At 50.1% G+C, this 21,385-nt stretch overlaps 1 protein-coding gene across 1 annotated transcript in view; it reads right to left on the bottom strand.

Moving 5' to 3' along the window:
• Positions 1-21,385, bottom strand: part of LOC140429480 (zinc finger protein 474-like) — a 68,144-nt gene that overhangs the window by 5,130 nt on the left and 41,629 nt on the right. The window lies entirely within an intron of this gene.

Here is a 21,385-nt window from a genome sequence, read left to right as displayed (position 1 = left end):
TGTTGCGACGGTTAAATGTTATGTTCGTGAATTGTAGGGGTTGGATTGTTGGGTTTGTTTTGGTGTTTCTTTCTCTGGGACTGGGTGGAAGGGGGCGAGAGGTCTTGGCGGGGGGAGCCACCCGCGCTAGCTAACTAAAGTCAGTTAGTGAACGGGGGTGAGGTGAGAGGAGGACTGCGGACGTTGGAGCCTGGATAGCAAGCTTCAATGGGCCTACGAAGCGAGCAAGAGGGGGTGGAGGGATGGATGTTGGGGGATGTTTTTGTAGGGGGGGTTCTTGGGAGGGGGGGAAGGGGTTCGATGTTAACAATGGACAGGGGCGGGTCAGACTTATGGGGCAGGGCCCGGTGATATGGTGATGGTGGATAAGAAAGGTGGGGGGGGGTGAGAGACCTCCAGTAAGGATAATCACGTGGAACGTGAGAGGGCTAGGAGGTCCGGTCAAGAGGTCAAGGGTGCTTGCGCATCTTAAAAGTTTGAAAGCCGATGTAGCAAGAGACTCACTTGAGGGTGAAGGACCAGGTGAGACTTAAAAAGGGCTGGGTTAGCCAAGTGTTTCACTCCGGATTTGATGGAAGGGCTCGAGGGGTAGCGGTGCTGGTCAGCAAAAGGGTACGCTTCCAGATGGAGAAGGTGGTGGCAGATCAGGGGGGTAGCTATGTGATTGTGACAGGGGCGCTGGAGGGGAGGTTAGTGGCGCTGTTAAGTGTATACTGTCCCAATTGGGACGATATGGGATTCGCGAGAAAGGTGTTTGGGGCTATTCCCGACTTGGACACGCATGAGCTGATTGTGGGGGGGGACTGGAATTTGGTGCAGGAGCCAAGGTTGGACAGATCACGCCGCGCTCGCTGGTCCCATCAGGGGGGGCAAAGGAGCTGGCTGGGCTAATGGTGGAAATGGGAGGGGTGGACCCTTGGAGGTTTCTGCACCCAAGGGAACGGGAGTATTTGTTTTTCTTAGCGGTCCATAAGGTATACTCGCGGATCGACTTTTTTGTGGTGGGGAAGGCTTTGCTGGCTGGAGTCAAGGGGTCGGAATACTCTGCAATTGCAGTGTCAGATCACGCTCCACATTGGGTGGATATGGTGCTGGAGAAGGGGGCAGCGCAGAGACCGGGGTGGAAACTGGATGTGGGGTTTTTGGGGAACCAAGTGTTCTATGAGAAAATTGAAAAGGTAATTAAGGAATATGTAGGTTTCAATTGTACAGGTGAGGTGTCGTCTGGGAGGCTCTAAAGGTGGTGGTGAGAGGTGAGGTAATTTTGTTTTAAGGCCAGGGTGGATAAAGAGGAGAGGTTGGAGCGGCAGAGGGTAATAGATGAGATGTTGGAGGTAGATAGGAGGTATGCAGAGGATGGGGACCCGGCGAAGCTGGAAAAGAGGAAGGAACTACAGGCGAGCTTCGACCGACTGTCCACCAGGAAGGCAGTGCGCCAACTGAGAAGAGCAAGGGGTGCAGTTTATGAACATGGAGATGTTAGCAGGTCAGCTCCGGAGGGAGGCAGCGGCAAGGGAAATTCTTCAGGTGAAGGATAGGGCAGGGAAGTTGGTGGTGGCCCCAGTGCTGATTAACAAGGTTTTTGAGGAGTTTTATGAGAGGTTGTACAAGTCAGAGCCACTCGGGGGAGACTGTGAGATGCAGGAATTTCTAGATGGGTTGGAGTACCCGAGGCTAGGGGAGGGGGACAGGGCTGCATTAGAAGGAGCAATAGTGGAGCAGGAGATAAAGGATGCGATTGGGAGGATGCAGTCGGGGAAGGTGGCAGGGCCGGATGGGTTTACGGTGGAATATTATAAAAAATTTAAGGATAGGTTGGCACCTCTGATGGGGGGGATGTTTAAGGAGGCGATAGGGAAGGGGGTGTTGCCGCAAACCTTGGGGCAGGCATCGATTTCCCTGTTACTAAAAAAAGATAAGGATCCGACGGAGTGTGGGTCGTATCGGCACATATCACTTCTGAATGTGGACGTAAAAGTGTTGGCGAAGGTACTGGCAGGTAGGCTGGAGGAGTGCCTTCCGAAGGTGAAAGGGGAAGTTCAGACGGGGTTTGTGAAAGGGAGGCAGCTGTTTTCGAACATTAGGAGGGTTTTGAACGTTGTTATGGCACCGGCGGAAAGTAAGGAAACAGGTAGTTGTGGCATTGGACGCCGAGAAGGTGTTTGATCGGGTAGAATGGGGGTACCTGATGGCAGTGCTGGAGCAGTTTGGGATTGGACCAAGGTTTGTGAACTGGGTAAAGCTATTATATAAGGAACCGAAGGCGAGTGTCCGCACAAATAATATCAGTTCGAGATACTTTTCTCTCCACCGTGGGACGAGACAGGGATGTCCTATATCCCCCCTGCTGTTTGCACTTGCGATTGAGCCGTTGGCCATCGCATTGAGATGTTCGGGAGCATGGAAAGGAATAGTGCGGGGGGGGGGGGGAGATAGAGCATAGGGTGTCCTTATATTCCGACGACTTGCTGCTGTATGTGTCGGAGCAGAGTGCGTCGATAGGAGGAATATTGAAGCTACTGCGGGTATTTGGGTCTTTCTTGGGGTACAAGTTGAACCTGGACAAGAGTGAGTACTTTGTGGTGTCTCGCCCGGGGGTGTGGGCAGGGGTGAGGGGGCTGCCATTCCGTAGAGCAGGGACTCATTTTAGGTATCTGGGGGTGCAGGTTGCCCGCGAGTGGGGGAGGCTTCGCAGGTACAACATCACTAGTTTGGTGGGGAGAGTGAAAGCTGATCTGGCAAGGTGGGATGGCCTTCCTCTGTCACTGGCGGGTCGGGTACAGGCGGTTAAAATGAATGTGTTGCCGCGATTCCTGTTTATTTTTCAATGACTACCGATTTTCCTGCCAAAGTCTTTTTTTAGGGAGATTGAGGGAAGGATTACCTCATTCATATGGGGAGGGAGGGTGGCCAGAGTGAGAAAGGTGCTGCTACAGAGGGGAAGGCAGGCAGGGGGTTTGGGGCTCCCGAACCTGTTGTACTACTACTGGGCGGCGAACGTGGAGAAAGTGCGGAGCTGGGTCAGAGGGGTTGATTCTCAGTGGATCAGAATGGGTCAGCAACAGCGCCGCTCCCGATAGCTCCAGGGAAATAATAGCTTCATTGAAAATCTGGAGGCAGTTTCGCCAACACTTCGGGTTGGGTTTAGGGTCAAGGGAAATGCCGATTCAGGAGAACCACAGATTTGAGCCAGGGAGGTGGGATGGAAGTTTTCGGAAATGGGTAGAGAAGGGGATTAAGACGCTAAAAGATTTGTTTCTTCGGGGTCGGTTTGCAGGATTGAGGGAGCTGGAAGCGAAGTATGGGCTAGAGCAGGGAGAAGTGTTCAGGTACATGCAGGTTCAGGATTTTGCCAGGAAGGAGATACAGAGCTTCCTAGAGGAACCGGCCTCCACATTGCTGGAGGAGGTGTTGACGACAAGGGGACTGGAGAAGGGGGCAGTGTCAACGGTGTACGGAGCTATTCTGGAAGAGGATAAGGCACCACTGGAAGGGATCAAAGCAAAGTGTGAGGAAGAGCTGGGAGAGGTTATAGAGGAGGGGGTCTGGTGTGAGGTGCTCCGGAGAGTGAATGCCTCCACCTCATGTGCGAGGTTGGGGCTGATACAGCTGAAGGTGGTATATAGAGCGCACCTCACGAGGGCGAGGATGAGCTGATTTTTTGAAGGAGTCGAGAATGTGTGTGAGCGTTGCGGGGGGTGGGGTCCGCGAATCACGTTCATATGTTTTGGTCCTGTCCAAAGCTAGGGGAGTATTGGAAGGAGGTGTTTAGGGTCATTTCCACGGTGGTGCGTGTGAAACTGGACCCGGGTCCCTAGGAGGCCATATTTGGGGTGTCGGACCAGCCAGGGTTGGAAACGGGAGCGGAGGCAGATATCATAGCCTTCACCTCGTTGATCGCCCGAAGGCGGATCCTGCTGGGATGGAGAGCAGCCTCTCCACCCAGTGCCCTGGCGTGGCGGGGGGACCTGTTGGAATACTTGACCCTTGAGAAGGTTAAGTTCGAACTGAGGGGAAGCTCGGAGGGGTTCTACAAGTCATGGGCACTATTTATTATGCACTTTCAAGAACTGGATAACATCGAACATTAGTTGGGGGGGTGGGGGGGGGGGGGGGGTGAAGGGGGGCTGTGTAGATTAAGGGTGATTACGGGTAATCCCTGATTCCTTTTTGTCATTTGTTTATGTAAACATGCGGGCTGATGTTTGGGGGTTGGTGGGCGGATGGGATCGTTGTTATTATGGGGATTGACATATCTTGCTGATTATTGTTTATTGTTGATGGGTGTAAATGTGGGAGAAAATGTGAAAAAGGAGGAGAATAAAAATATTTTTTCAAAAGAAAATCGTGGCAGGTGCCAATTTCACGCAAAATCGCAATTCCCTATCGCTTTGATGGTGGCGTCAATATGTTCCACTCCACAAGTACAGTAAACGCCGTTTGGATATCATTCGTGAGCCTCACACGGTATTCTCCGAGACCTCTGTGATTCTCTGCCTCCACCGGGGGGAATTCCTGACGGCGAAGTTCACTTGTGCTTTCAAAAACCGAGAAACAGGCGCCATGGCTGATGAGGAAGGGAGGGGAGGGAGGACACGGACAGGCGCAACCGTGTGCTGCTGGTCCTGATACTGCTGGGCTGTGGGGGGTATTGGGGGGGGGAATGGGCTGTGGGACAGGGGTGACCTCCCCCACTGGACTGGGGCAGTGTCCAGGCATGGACCGCCATTGTCACGGTCTGCAAGGCAGCCATCTTGCTGCGCACCCCACTGACCACCCAGCTTGGCCCCTGGTTCTGCAGAGTGCCACTGGCCATACCCATGGGCAGCTCCCTCAGCAACCCCTACAGGGATGCGCCGGATGGAGGACGCAGAGCATACCACTGGCAGGGGCAGCACCAGCCAATGGTACCCCTGGCAGCAGGTACAGGCTTCATGGCCAGAGGCCCCCAGGGTGCCGAGCACCAATGGGACCAGGTTTGCGGGGATTGGAGGGCATACGGGGGCACAGTGCCAACTGGGCCAATGTATAACCCTGCAGACCTGGTTGGGCGTGGGGTACGCAGCAGGCTAACATGTTGGCCGTTCACCCCCTGCAGACAATGGATATTGGAATTCAACCAGCAATGGTGGCATTCCTCCTTGTTGCTGCAGCACTGGGGGATGCACTGCGGCTGTACAAGCTGGAGCTGCTCGAGGAGGCTGCAGCAGCACAGCATGCCCCAGGGGCTGGGGAGCCAGCCGCCCAACAGGAGGAGGAAGAGGTGCAAAGTGGGTACCGTCAGCGCCTGTCAAATGAGAACCTGCCGGACCGGGCATGCCGTTGAAGACTCCGGCTGAGCACAGGGACGGAGTGACGTATCTGCCAGATCATGGCGTACCTGGAACTGCGGGGGAATGGTGGAGGACACGCAATCCCTGTGGCCATCAAGGTGACGGTCACCCTGAATGTCTGCGCAACATGGTCCTTCCAGGCGCCGAGTGGGGACCTGTCCGGGATTTCACAGAGCTCGGTGCACAAGTGCATCTGTGCCAACGCAGAGGCCCTATATGCTTAGTCGGCACAATACATCCATATTAATTTGCACGTATAGCATAGGAGAGTCTCCCACATCGTTGTAGCCTGCTGCGTCCTCTACAACATCATGCAGCTGAGAGTGACAAAATACAAATTTCTTTACCCGTCAGTCTGGCCTCAATAAAAGTCGAGATGGATTTGCAGGTACAGCATTAGTTATTTTATTTGGCTTGCAAGCCTGATTCATTTCACAGAGGCATAAGACACATCCAGTCTCCTACACCCCGGAAAGCGAATGAACAAAGAGACAAAGGGATCTCTGCAAATCAATTCAAATGGTATCAAGTTTCACATACACGATTCCCATAGGTCATCCTATACCCCCCCTGACCTGGTCATACATTCTGATTGGCTCACTTCTAATCCCTTCCTCTGGCCCCTATTACCCAGCATCCTTTTCTCCTCCTTTGGTGGACACACCTCCTCCTTGCTTTGCCATGCGGTCTGAAATCCTTTGTCTGTGAACTCACCAGAATGAGACTGGCCTATCTCTACATTACAATAACTAATACCTCTAAAGTAACTATTTTATATCACATTCGTCAAGAGGCGACATGTGCTGGAAGAGGAGGATGAACACCAGGCCTTGTCCGATGAGGAGGATGCGGGGCAGAGCCAGGATGGGTAGCTCATGGGGCCCGGCAGGCACAAGTGGCTGGACAATGTGCATGCCTGTGCTGGTGCGCATGAGACGCTCTAATCACCTCCAGTTTCGGTGACGAGAGGGCCTGGCCGACGGCATGAACATCCCAGCCCACCCTCATAACGCCGCCACCCACCACCTCCCATGAGCACCCTCCTTGCACCACCCCCCTGCAACACCCTCCATGATTCCTACCCGCATCACTACGTGCAGGCCCTGGGTTAGCAATCACAGCAGATCTAGTCCATGGGATGGAGGGTGATGATGATCCGTTCTGCGATGAGCTCTGGTGCTCCACATCATTCAACTACGTCCATGATAGCACTTTCCACTGCCAACCTAGGTGATCTTTGCATGTGAACTGACTGATGTGTTGGGTGCTCTGGATCCATGGACCACGTACAAGCCAACAACACTTAAAATAGTACAACCTTATTTTATTAAGCTAGAAACTGTTGAACATACTTTCACTGTGGGTTAACACGATGCTAGATTAAACTTGCATAGGAGCCGATATGTACTGACTTCTCTGCTTTGCCGTTGGATTGGGGGTACAGGGGACTGGACATCACATGGGCAAAATTGTACCACCTGGCAAAGTTGGACCATTCTTGGCTGGCGAAGCAGGGGCCATTGTCCGACATAACCGTGAGCGGGGATGCCGTGTCGAGCAAAGGTTTCTTTACATGTACGAATGACTGCAGACGAGGTGAGGTCGTGCAACCGTATCACCTCCGGGAAATTCGAAAAGTAGTCCACGATCAGGACATAGTCTCTACCCAGCACGTGGAACAGGTTGATGCCCACCTTGGTCCATGGTGACGTGACCAACTCATGGGGCTGCAGGGTTTCACGTGGTTGGGCCGGCTGGAAGCGCTGACAAGTGGGGCAATTGAGCACTGCGTTGGCTATGTCCTCATTAATGCCGGGCCAGTACACTACCTCTCGGACCATTCGGCGGCACTTTTCCACACCAAGGTGGTCCTCGTGTAGTTGTTCCAGGACAAGCTGGCGCATGCTATGCAGGATGACAATGCGGTCCAGTTTTAGAAGATCCCTGTCTACTACCGCCACATCATTTCTGACGTTATAAAATTGAGGGCATTGGCCCTTGAGCCACCCGTCCATTAGGTGGCGCAGGACACGCTGTAGCAAGGTGTCAGCCGCCATCTCGCGGCAAATTTGGACGAGGCGTTCATCCGAGGCAGGTAGATTGGAGGCCGCGAATGCCACATGGGCGTAAACCTGGCAGACAAATCCTGCTGGGTCACATGGAGTGTTGACTGACCTGGAGAGAGCGTCAGCAATGATGAGGTCCTTGCCTGGGGTGTATACCAGCTGGAAGTCGTATTGCCAGAGCTTGGAGGCGAGGCGTCATGTCGTTCAAGTCTTTCTGTGTTATATTGACCAGCGGGCGATGGTCGATCCCGACGGTGAATTGAGGAAGTCCGTAGACATAATCGTGAAATTTAACAACACCGGTCAGAAGGTCCAGGCACTCCTTTACGATCTGCGCGTAGCGCTGCTCCATGGGGGTCATCGCACGTGACGCATATGCAACGGGGGACCATGATGAGGCCTCATCACGTTGAAGGAGCACTGCCCCAATGCTGGATTGACTGGCATCGGTCGAAATTTTGGTCTCCTTTGCTGGATCAAAGAAGGCTAAGAACGGGGCCGTGGTCAGTTTTGCCTTGAGTTCCCACCATTCGCGCTCGTGGGCAGGGAGCCATTGGAAGTCTGTTGTCTTCCTGATCAGGTTCCTGAGAGCCGTGGTATGAGAGGCGAGGTTAGGGATGAATTTCCCTAAAGCATTGACCATGCCCAGAAATCGGAGGACCGCCTTCTTGTCCTCTGGTGTTTTCATAGCTGTGATGGCAGCTATCTTGTCCGCATCCGGCTGCAGACCCAATTGGGAGATATGGTCCCCGAGGAACTTTAGTTCTGTCTGACCAAAAGAGCATTTGGCCCTGTTGAGGCAGAGGCCATGCTCATGTATACGTCTGAATACCCGCTGGAGGCGGCTAACGTGCTCCTGCGGGGTGGTGGATCAAATGATTATGTCATCGACATAGACGCGAACACCTTCAATACCTTCCATCATTTGTTCCATAACTTCTGATGCAGAGATGATCCCAAACGGCATCCAGTTGTAACAATATCTTCCAAAGGGGGTGTTAAACGTGCAGAGTTTCCTGCTGGATTCATTGAGCTGTATTTTGCCAGAATCCTTTTGAGGCGTTGAGTTTGGTAAAGAGCTTGGCACGAGCCATCTCACACGTGAGCTCTTCACGCTTGGGAATTTGATAATGCTCTCTCATAATATTGCGATTGAGATCCTTGGCATCAATGCAGAGTCTCAATTCGGCGGAAGGCTTTTTTACACATACCATGGAACTGACCCAGTCGGTCGGTTCCGTGAGTTTGGAAATCAGTCCTTGGTCCTGGAGGTCCTGCAGCTGCTGCAGCTGCTGCTTGAGGCGGTCCTTAAGGGGTTCTGGGACCCTGCGAGGTGCGTGCACCACAGGCGTGGCATTCTGTTTTAATACAATCCTGTAGGTGTACGGGAGCGTGCTCATGCCCTCGATGACGTTGTGGTACTGGTTGATAATGGCGTCGAGCTGCGCCCTGAAGTCAGTGTCCTGAAAGGCAGGCGCGTCAGCAGGAGAGAGAGAGTGAACTCTCTGAACTAGGTTCAATAGCTTGCATGCCTGCACGCCAAGCAGGGAGGCTTTCGAGGAGCCCACGATTTCAAAGGGAAGGATGGCTTTGCATGACCTGTGCATCACTTCAAGTTGGCATGAGCCGCTGGCAGCAATGGCATTGCCATTATAATCTAATAGCTGGCAGGCTGATGGCAGGATGGCTGGTTTGACACGAAGGCTTTGGGGGTCAATGAGATTGGCGGAGGCACCGGTGTCCAGGCGGAATCGTATTTGGGACCGATTGACCGTAAGGGTGGCACACCACTCATCGTCTGGATCGATGCTGTATACCTGTAGAGGCTGGATTCTTTGCTTCGGGGACACCCTGTTTTCTGTAATGATACTGACTCGAAAAGGCGCCTTCAGGTCCTCGGTGTCAATATCGGGTACCAGGTCCGAATCGGGCTCGGTGACCGTGGGTTGAATGGTCCGGACATTCCTGCGAGGCTGGCTGGAGCGATGATGGTTGGAGGCTGAGCTGATCTGCATAAAGCAGCATAGTGGCCAGGTTTGCCACATTGCAGGCATCGTCGGGATCTGGCAGGACATTGCCGCTTTAAATGGGCGGGGCCACAGTTGCCGCACATTGTAGCGTCAGTCCGCTCGCTGCACCACCGCGCATGCGCGGCGCGGCCGTACATGGTGCGCGCCTGCGTAGTACGTTCGTTGACGTCGCCGTCCCCTCGTTCGGTGCACACAAGCACGGGAGTCCGCGAAAAGCGCGCAAAATGGCCGCCCTCATCCAGGCTGAGGCCCTGGAGTTGCTCGATTGCTTGGACCCGTTCTGCCTCGTGGGGACCTTTCCGCGCCGTTTCAGCCGCTTGGTTGTGGGAATACCGACTAGTGGCGTGTTCATGTAGCACGCAGGTCTCGATGGCAAGGGTGAGCTGCTTTACCTTGAGGGGCTGCTGGCATAGGGGGTCCGACTGAACACCGAAAACAATCTGGTCGCGTATCATGGAGTCGGAGGTTGACCCGTAATTACAGGACTGCGCAAGGATGCAGAGGTGGGTGAGAAAGGACTGGAAAGGTTCATACTTACCCTGCAAACGCTGTTGGAATACATAGTGCTCAAAACTTTCATTCACCTCGATGTCGCAGTGACTGTCAAACTTCAGGAGGACCGTCTTGAATTTTGATTTATCTTCACCATCAGCAAAGGTGAGAGAATTGAAAATGTGGATGGCATGGTCCCCGGCCGTGGATAGGAAGAGAGCGATCTTCCTGGTATCTGAGGCAGCTTCCCGGTTTGTGGCTTCAAGTAGAGCTGGAAGCGTTGTTTGAATATCTTCCAGTTGGCCCCCAGGTTACCGGTGATGCGGAGCGGCGGCGGCGGGCGGACGCTGTCCATTTTGCAGGATGGCTGTATGCTGGTGGAAGGCAGATCACTTGCAGGTAGGTCTAAGAAGTTCTAACATCCCTCAACTACTGGTACCATGATGTGTTGGGTGCTCTGGATCCGTGGAGCACATACAGGCCACCAACACTTAAAATAGTACAACACTATTTTATTAAGCTAGAAACTGTTGAACATACTTTCAGTGTGGGTTAACACGATGTTAGATTAAACTAAAGACCTCTGCCTGTCCTAACCAATCTATGCACTCAGCACATGGTGAAGATCTGTGCTGTAAGCTGTAAGCTCTGTCCTTCTGAGAGGCTGCATCCCGAATGAGCGGGAAAACTGATGCCCTCTGTCTTTACAGTGAGTGTGCTCTAACTGGTGATTGGCTGCGGTGTTGTGTGTGTTGATTGGTCTTGCTGTGTGTCCATCAGTGTGTGTGTCTGCACCATGATATACTGGTGTATATTATGACACTGACCATTCCATCACACGGTCCCACCAAACCCTTGGGGTGGCGGAGATGGGGATGGGGAGCGGAGGAGGGTGGTTGGGGTGGGACCGGGTACTGTGGCGGTGAACGGTGGCTGAACTGGGTGCCCTGGTCCATGCCACTCCAACGGCAACCCATCCCTCCTCCCCAGCGCTCCCTCTGCAGCCAGCCCGTCCCTCACACCCTTCTGACAGAGCACTGAGGCAGATTGGAACATTTATGCATGGGTGTTTATTGTGATAAAGTAAACATTTATGTACAAGTCTGTGCCCTAGCCCCTACCACTGTCCTATGTGCTCCACACATACCAACTTAACTGGTGTTTAAATTTCTGGCCTTGAGGGCCCTAATGGTATGTCTAGGTGGTTCCCCAGCCAGACTGGAGATCCTCGGGAATTGGATACAGGATGCTTAAAACAAAAGAATGTTACAGTTGTGTGCAGACACTGGGGATTATGGTGATGTGCATCAATGTAAATGCCTGTAGGCTAGCTAGACACGAGAGGGAGCACCAGAAACATCACACACACACGCTCAACCAAGAGATGAATTAGATAGGACAGGACCAATAGACATTCACGATACACAAGGTGGTGACATGACCACAGGGGGCATTACACCAACCCATATATAAAGGACACCACACACATGATCAGCCTCTTTCCAGTGGAGACAGTCAGTGAGAACAGACACAGGGTTGATTCAATATTACACCCACCACGTGGATTGCAGCAGCTGGTTAGTCAGTCTGGGTAGCTATAGTAGGATTAGCAGTAGTGTCGAACCCGAGTAATAGAAGTGTAAATAGTTTAATAAACATGTTGAAGTTATCTCCACGTCTGAACCTTCCTTTGTCAAGTGCACCACAAGGAAGCCGCTTATGTTACACCTACAACATAACAAATCAGGGATGGCATCTGATATTGTGCAACATATGTCAAAACAATTGGTGAAGGGAACTAACTACATCCATGACACCATGGTGGATGGCTTCTCGGCATTAGAGTCCACCCTGAAAAATATGGCAGTTGCAGGCCAATTATGGAAGGGGGCTCAAACGTAGAGGCTCTAAGGCCAGAAGGCCAGATTAAAATAGAAAAAACATTCCATTGTGTGAAAATAATGCACTGAATGTGTCTCACAGAAAATATTTTTAGACCCTGACTGAATTCATCTTCAAATAAAATTGCTCCCAAAGTAGAAACTGTTGTAGAATATCAGCTATTTAAAACTCATCATTCTGAGTAACATCTCTATCGGTCTCATATTAAAAATAATCTGTCTCATTCCTTTTGCTTGTTCAATGGGCCGCTCCGGAAATGTTGAGAGTAGACTTGACCTGATGAATCTGGTTTGTATCAGTGTCATTTGTGCCAGCTGTTGTCCATTATTCATGACAGCTAAATGTTCTGGGGTTCTCTTGAATCCCTAGTGCATTCCACACCATATCTTATTCATTCTCCTAACTGAAAAGGGGATAAACTGATAGATGCACATGCATAGCAGGTTTAGTTTGAGATACGTAAATTGTTTAGATTGTGTTGATTTTCAGTCTTGGTGCATATTTAGCTTTATGATAATACAGCAGAACTGCCATAATCACAGTTAGAATTACATCAAAACTCTAACACAATTTCTGTGCATTACTAGCAAGATTAATAGAGGATCAAAATACTCCATGTGTGCTGTTCAGTACATTTCATTCTGTACATATTGATATGTGGTATGTGTTGGATCAATGATTTCAAACAACATTGTTACAGAGTGAAATTTTCAGTGTGGAGGGTGAAATTAGTGAGGGAAGGGGAGATGTGTTAGCAAAAGAGTACCACGTTTACTGTCGTGGCAGATTGTGACCTTGGGGATAGGCTGTTGAATAGATTACTTCATTCAAAGTGTATGTGGATTTGGGGGTGGAATACGTTTATACTGGGTTTTGACAAAGAATGTAATAAATCTTCAGTTTGTCCAAGTACCAAGGCTTCAACAATCATTTACTCAGCTTGGAAATCATTCATTCACTGCCTTTGTTTTCATCCTTTGATTGTCCTTTTTTTTTGCAGCTCTCTGCGAATTCTCCTCATTTGGAAAGCACCAACCATTGGATTTGTGTTAGTTGGTTGGTTGTGAATCAGATCATTCAACAATAAAGCCTATTCTCCATATGGGTGTCTCCCACAGTTTATGCTCTCAGCTTTCAGCATCTGTGATGTTGGTTCTCTGTCGGCTGTGATTTTGATCTTCTACTGGGTTGCACTGAAATCTAAAACTTCAAAGGTACTAACATCTGAAACTAGTTCCTTTTCCTTTTGAGTTGATGCCAGTAATGCTGCTAATAAGAGAAATAATTAGCGGCTGCCGACAAAACACAGATGTGTCTGGAGCCTTCCACTGGGCAATATTCAACTCCCTATGCCATTCCTATTAGAAGCAAAAAATAAACTAATCAGTGTGCAGACTGCTAGGCCTGCAGCTTTTACCTTAACAATTGAGATAAAAGCCGCTTTGGCTGCTGAAACAGCTCTTGGCAGCCTAAGAATCTCAGTCAATACAGCAGGAAAGCACAATGCACTGACTGCACCATCAATGTGTTTGTGGATGAAGTGTTGGCTGGTGAGCAACAGACTTGTGTACGTTACACAACTACCAAAGTTTAGCTAATATGGTTAAAAAAATACTGCTTTCGCAAGTACAGCTGTCAAATAAATTGTGTTTTAAGAGAAAAGAATGCTTGAAGCTAACACTTCAAAGACTTACCATCTCAAGGTATGGGTTTAGCACTTGTAAATGGATGAGTGCATCAACTAGGGAAATATGCAATAAAACAGCAAAAGAATTTTTACACATAATGGAGCACAACTTGGTGATATATGGGGAAGGCCAGCTACAACGCGCCAACACGCCAAGCTCCAATGCGCCACAGCAAAAAACCGCTCCGACCTCCTCAGAAGACAAACACGGGACACAATTGACAGAGTACCCTTCGTCGTCCAGTACTTCCCCAGAGCGGAGAAACTATGACATCTTCTTTGCAGCCTTCAACACGTCATCGATGAAGACGAACATCCCCACATCCCCACTACTTGCCTTCAAACAACCGCGCAACCTCAAACAAACCATTGTTTGCAGCAAACTACCCAGCCTTCAGAACAGCGACCACGACACCACACAACCCTGCCATGGCAATCTCTGCAAGACATGCCAGATCATCAACCACCATTACACGTGAGAACACCACCCAGCAGGTACGTGGTACATACTCGTGCGACTCGGCCAATGTTGTCTACCTCATACGCTGCAGGAAAGGATGGCCCGAAGCGTTGTACATTGGCGAGATCATGCAGACGCTACAACAACGGATGAACGGACACCGTGTGACAATCGGCAGATAAGAATGTTCCCTTTCAGTCGGGGAACACTTCAGCAGTCAAGGGCATTCAGCCTCTGATCTTTGGGTAAGCGTTCACCAAGGCGGCCTTCAGGACACACGCCAACGCAGAATCACCAAGCAGAAACTTATAGCCAAGTTATAGCCAAAAGGTTAGGAGGTGTTATTAGGTTACGGGGATAGGTGGAAGTGCGGGATTAAGTGGGTCGGTGCAGACTCGATGGGCCTAATGGCCTCTTTCTGCACTGTATATTCTATGTTCTAAGTTCCGCACACATGAGTACGGCCTCAACCGGGACCTTGGATTCATGTTGCATTACATTCACCCCCCACCATCTGGCCTGGGCTTGCGAAATCCTATCAACTGTCCTAGCTTGAGACAATTCACACCTCTTTAACCTGTGATTATCCCTCTCTCCAGTTGTTCCATCTGGATCTGTAAAGACTTAATTACTTGCAAAGACTCGCATTCAAAATATCGTCTTGTATCATTGACTTTGTCTCTATATATGTTTCTGGAACCCACCTCTTCATTTACCTGAGGAAGGAGCTGTGCTCCGAAAGCTCGTGATTCGGAACAAACCTGTTGGACTTTAACCTGGTGTTGTAAAACATCTTACTGTGCTCACCCCAGTCCAACGCCGGCGTCTCCACATCAAAGTAAATAGGTTCATCCTATCCACCATATCTAAGTCCCTCACAATGTTGTATATTTCAATTAAATCTTCTCTCTTCCAAGGAGAACAACCCCAGCCTATCCAATCATTCCCACTGTGCTAAATTGGTAGATTCAGAAGAGATCTACCAGCTCAGAAAAGACATCCATGATGCACTCTGATTCATTATCAACAGGAGGAATGCATTCCACCATATCTGTAACCGTATGGCCCAACGCATCCCTCACTCTAAGGAATGGGACCAACTCCGGTTCAAGGAGGAGTGTAGATGAGCACACCAGGAGCAGCACCAAATGCAATGAGAAATGAGGTGTCAGCATAGTGAAGCTACAACTTCTTCCATCGGGCAGGAGATACAAAAGTCTGAGAACACGCACCAACAGATTCAAAAACAGCTTCTTCCCCGCTGTTACCAGATTCCTAAATGACCCTCTTGTGGACTGATGGACTTATGGACTGATCTGATCTCTTCATATATCTTCTCTACTGAGTAGTACTACACTCCTGTATGCTTCACCTGATGCCTGTGTCTATGTATTTACATTATGTATTTTATGTTTGTCCTATTATGTATTTTCTTTTCATGTATGGAATGATCTGTTTGAGCTGTATGCAGAACAATACTTTTCACTGTACCTCGGTACACCTGACAATAAACCAATCCAACACAGGACCAAGTGCATGCTAATCAGTAGAAGCAGTATTCTATAGACAGAGCAAAATAATCCCACAATAAAGGATCCGGTCAAAGCTCTGCAATGATGCTACATCAGACATGAATGGTTGTGGCCAATTAAATAACTAATGGCCCAACATGATGAGATCATCGAGTCCCTGATGTGAAGATGCCATCGCACAAACAGGCCCAGTAATGATGCCATGATGTCATCGCACAACCAGGCCCAATAATTCTGTGAGTAGAGTTTTTATTAAAGTATTTTTATTCCAAATTTTCAACATTTTACAACTTACAACCGAATAAGCCCCCCAACCCCCACCTCTCCCCGCCCCTCCCACTGCAGTCAATGGTAACCAACTCCCCAAAATGCAAAATAAGCAACCCCCAGCTATTGTAGAACCCATCACTCGCCACCCTTAGAGCAAATTTCACTTTATCTCCATGGCCAAAAACTCCAACAGGTCCCCCCGCCATGCCGTGGCACAGGGTGGAGAAGCTCATCTCCACCCCAACAAGGCCCGCCTGCAAGCAATCAACGAGGGGAAGGTTAGGACATCTGCCTCCCGCACCCGCATGCAGCTTCGGCTGGTCCGACACCCCGAATATGGCTTCTCGGGGACCGGGCTCCACATCCACATGCAGAACACCCGGAATGGTGCTGAAAACCATCCTCCAAAACCTTTCCAGCTTCGGGCACGCCCTAAACATGTATGCATGGTTTGCTGGGCCCCTCCCACATCGCTCACAGATATCCTCCACCCCCTTGAACAGCTGGCTCATCCGAGACTTTGTAAGGTGAGCCCTGTACACTGTATCAATCCCAGCCTCGCACATAATGTCAAGGCGTTTACCCTCCGCAGCACCTCACACCACAAACCCTTCTCCAGCGACGCACCCAGCTCTTCCTCCCACTTCCTCTTAACCCCCTCTACGGACACTCCATCCTCCTCCAAAATCCTCCCATAAATCGCCAAGACAGCCCCCCTCTCCAAACCCCCTGCTGATAGCACCGCCTCCAGCAATGAGGAGGCAGATGCTATCGGGAATGTCAGGGAGACCTTCCTCGCAAAGTCTCTTTCTGCAAATACCTTAAACTTTCGCCCCACGCCAACCCAAACTTCTCGCTCAGCTCCTTCAAGCTCACAAACCGCCCTCCCAGAAACAGATCCTTCATCTCCTTAATCCCCTTCTCTTCCCACTCCCACAACCTTGCATCCTCCCTCCCTGGCTCAAACCCATGATTCCCCCTAATCGGCATCCCCTCCGGCCCCGCCCCCAACCTAAAATGCTGCCAAAACTGCCTCCACATCTTCAGCATGGCCACCACAAGTGGACTCACCAAATACTTCACGGGGCCATCGGGAGCGGCGCTGCTGCCACCGCCCACAACCCAACCCCCTATATGTGCACGCCTCCATCCTCACCCACAAAGCCCCCACCACCTCTCTATTCCATCCCTGAACCTTCTCCGCATTCGCCGCCCAATAGTAATATATCAAATTCGGAAGTTCCTATTCAGTGCTGCAAGAAATATGAGGTGAGACTAACACAGTGCACTTTCAAGTCTCCTCTCCCAAGCATTCTCTTGGCAAACGTCTAAGCGATCTAAAACAAGCTGGACGAGCTTAACGCTAGATTTACCTTTCAGGGGAAGTGAGAGACTGCTTTGTTTCATGGACACATGGCTCAACCCTACCTCACCGGACTGTGCCACACAACCTGATGGCTTCTCAATACACCAGATAGATCGCATGGCGTCATCGGGCAAAGCGAAGGATGGAGTGATTTGCATCCTCATCAACTCCTCTTGGCGCTCAGAGGTGGAGACCCTGGCAAACTGCTGCTCCCCGGACCTGCAATACCTGACTGTGAGGTGCCGCACATATTACATTCCACGAGAGTTCACTTCTGCCATTATCATGTGGGTTTACATCCCACCCCAGACGGAAGTGAAGAAGGCGCTTGATGAATTGTGTACCGCTATAAATAACAATGAAACAGAATACCTGGAGGCCTTGTTCATCGTGGCTGGGGACTTCAACCAGGCCAACCTCAAGAGTGTACTGCCAAAATTCCACCAGCACATCTCCTATTCCACCTGGGGCTCCAACATCCTTGACCACTGCTGACAACCAACAAGGGCACCTACCGATCCATCCCCTGACTGCACTTCAGAAAATCTGACCACAAGACAGTGCTCCTTCTCCTGGCATACACGCAGAAACTTAAGTGGGAGAATCTGGTTAAGAAGGTTGTGCAATGCTGGTCCAAGGCACCAGAAGAGCTCCTACGGACTGCTTGGAGTCAGTGGACTGGTCCATATTCAAGAACTTAGTGGCCAACCTAAACGAATATGTCACTACCGTCACAGACCTCATCAGCAAGTTTTTTGAAGATTGTGTGTTGTGTGGCAAAGAAGGTAGTACGTATGTTCCCCAGTCGGAAACATGGTTTAACTTAGAGAATCACTCCCTACTGAAAGCATGTCTGAGGCGTTCAAGAAGGCGACCCTGACCTATACAAGAAATCCAGGTACAACCTCCGCAAAGCCATCAGGGATGCCAAAAGACAATACCAGACTCAGCTAAAGTCACAGATCAACAAAACGGACTGTCGTCGGTTGTGGCAAAGCTTAAACAACATAAAAGGCAACAAAGCAAAGCCGAGTAGAATCCCCTGGAACAGCGCACCCCTCCCCAATGAACTCAATGCATTCTATGCTTGTTTCGAGCAGGAAACCAACAAACCTTTGTCAACTGCCCCAGCAGCCTCGGACACACCCATACCCACCGTCACAGCCTCTGAAGGCAGATCGGCCTTCTTGAAAGTGAACCCTCAGAAAGTGACGAAGCCTGGCAGAGTCCCGGGTTATATCTTACATGGACCAACTTGAGGGTGTGTTCGAGGATATCTTCAACCTCTCCCTACTCTGTTCTAAGGTTCCCACCTGCTTCATGAAGACCATTAACATACCGGTGTCAAAGAAGAACCGGGCAATGTGCCTCAATGACTACTATCCAGTGGCTTTGACATCTATCATTATGAAGTACTTTGAGAGGTTGGTCATGAGACACATCAACTCCATACTCCCAGAATGCCTTGATCCTCGCATATCTCCACAATCGGTCCACAGCAGACGCCATCTCCCTGACCCTACACTCATCCTGACAGCAAGGACTCCTACTTCAGACTCCTATTCATTGACTACAGCTCCGCCTTCAACACCATAATCCCAGCCAAGCTTATATCAAAACTCCAAAACCTAGGACTTGGCTCCTCCCTCTGCAGCTAGATCCTCAACTTCCCGACCCATAGGCCACAATCAATAAGGATAAACAACAACACCTCTTCCACAATGATCCTCAATACCGGGGCCCACAAGGCTGGGTACGTAGCCCCCTACTGCACTCCCTATACACACATGACTGTGTGTGTTATGGGCCAGGGTTTAGAGAGCCCCAAAGTATATCAATGGAGTTCACCTGACCCACAACTTTGAATAGATTGTGGTTATGGGGAGCACATGGCCCTACTCTGCAGGTGTGATGCAACAGAAATCTACAGTTCTTTTAAATTAAAACACTGTTTATTTATGAAACCAGTTAACACTTTAAAAACCCACAGTAAACATCTTAACAACTATCAACACCAATAATTCCCCCAAAGAATACAGCACTCTCTAAGTAACTCTTAATCTTTCCTTGCAACATACATAAGACAAAAAGAACCCTCTTTACATAAATACATCAGGTTTAACTTCACTACTGAAAACAGTTACCACTTTGAAATCGCCAAATGAACATTCATAAGCTTGCAGAGATTCATACACATCTTGCTGTGATTGCAGCTTTTCCAAATCTAAAACGAAACTAAATACACCCTGTTGCAAACAGCCTAAAGTGAAAGTAAAAGCAGACAGTCAATGCAGCTCCACCCACTCTCTGACATCATTGATAAGCACCCATTTCTTAAAGGTACATCCACTACAGATATTTTTATACACACCCATTTCTTAAGGTACTCTCACATGATAGTGTGGCAAAATCTGGCTCCAACTCCATCTACAAGTTTGCTGATGACATGATCATAGTGGGTCGAATCTTGAACAACAATGAGTCAGAGTACAGGAGGAAGATAGAGAACCTAGTGGCAATGACAATGATCTTGCCCTCAAATGTCGGCAAACCTAAGGAGCTGGTCATTGACTTCAGGATGCAAAGTGTCATACACACCCCTGTTGGCATCAATCGTGCCAAGGTGGAGATGGTTGACAGCTTCACATTCCTAGGTGTGCACATCACCAACAATCTGTCCTGGTCCACCCACATCAGCGCTACGACCAACAAAGCACAACAGCGTCCATACTTCCTCAGGAAACTAAGGAAATTCGGCATGTCCACATTGACTCTTACAAAATTTTTACAAATGCACCATAGAAAGCATCCTTCTTGGCTGAATCACAGCTTGGTATGGCAACTACTTGGCCCAAGAACCGTAAGAAACTACGGCAAAATTAACACAGCCCAGTCCATCATACGAACCTGCCTCCCATCCATGACTCAGTCAACACCTCCCGCTAGCCTTGGGAAAGCGGGCAGCATAATCAAAGACACCTCCCACCCAGGTTATTCTCTCTTCCATCCGACAGGAGATACAAAAGTTTGAGAACACCCACTAACAGATTCAAAAACAGCTTCTTCCCCGCTGTTACCAGACTACTGAATGACCCTCTTATGGACTGAACTGATCTCTCCACACATCTTCTCTACTGAATAGTACTACACTCCGTTTGCTTCACCCTGTGTGTCTATGTATTTACATTGTGTATCTATTGTATGTCCTATGTTTTTCATGTATGGAACGATCTGTCTGCACTGTACGCAGAACAATACTTTTCACTGTACCTTTAGTACACATGACAATAAACTCAAAATAAATAAATGTCATGACATAAGCTGATCAGGCAATCTAAGAGCAAGCAGCCACACCTTCCAAGCATGCACTAGTACTGAATGTACTAACAACCACCATCTTCTCATTGTGCTGAAGTACTGATTTTACAATTAATGTCCAGAAGATCTGTAGGTGCCATTTGCTCTCACCGCTTTCAACTACAGGTGTTCCTTCATTTACAGTCTTTTAAATGCACAGATCGCGTTAAAACAAAATATGGCCTTGTGCACATTCTAGAATTTTGAGATTTTTGTGATCTTGCAAGTGGGTGAATCTCCACCTCCCTTTATACGACCAATGATTGGTGTGGGTTAGAGGTATACCAAAAGGCAGAAGTGCTGCCAAATTGCAGAAGTGTCAGACTGATCTGGAGCTCCAGGGTTGAATCAAGACCGATTCTCCGACCCCCCCGCTGGGTCGGAGAATCTCTGGGGGGCAGCGTGAATCCCGCCCCCACTGACTGCCGAATTCTCCGGCGCCGGGGTTTTGGCAGGGGTGGGAATCGCACCGCGCCGGTCAGGGGCCGTTGGCAGCGGCCCCCCCTGGCGATTCTCCAGCCCGTTTTCGGCCGGTCCCAGCAGCGTAAATCACAACAGGTCCTTACCGGCGGGACCTGGCTCCACGGGCGGCCTGTAGAGTCCTCGGGGGGGATCTGGCCCTGGGGGGTGCCCCCACGGTGGCCTGGCCCGCGATCGGGGCCCACCAATCTGCGGGCGGGCCTGTGCCGTGGGGGCACTCTTTCCTTCTGTCAACCTCCGCGATGGCTGGTGCGGAGAAGAACCCCACTGCACATGCGCTGGGATGACGCTAGCACACGCTGGTGCTCCGGTGCATGCGCCAACTCATGCCGGCCGGCGGAAGCCCTTCGGCGCCAGTTGGCGTGGCGCCAAGCCCTTCCGCGCTGGCTGGCGCGGTGCCAATCATTCTG

The sequence above is a fragment of the Scyliorhinus torazame genome, chromosome 9 (genome assembly GCF_047496885.1).
Source record: "Scyliorhinus torazame isolate Kashiwa2021f chromosome 9, sScyTor2.1, whole genome shotgun sequence".
Lineage (NCBI taxonomy): Eukaryota > Metazoa > Chordata > Chondrichthyes > Carcharhiniformes > Scyliorhinidae > Scyliorhinus > Scyliorhinus torazame.
Note: the sequence above shows the minus strand (reverse complement) of the source record. Positions and strands in the feature narration are given on the sequence as shown.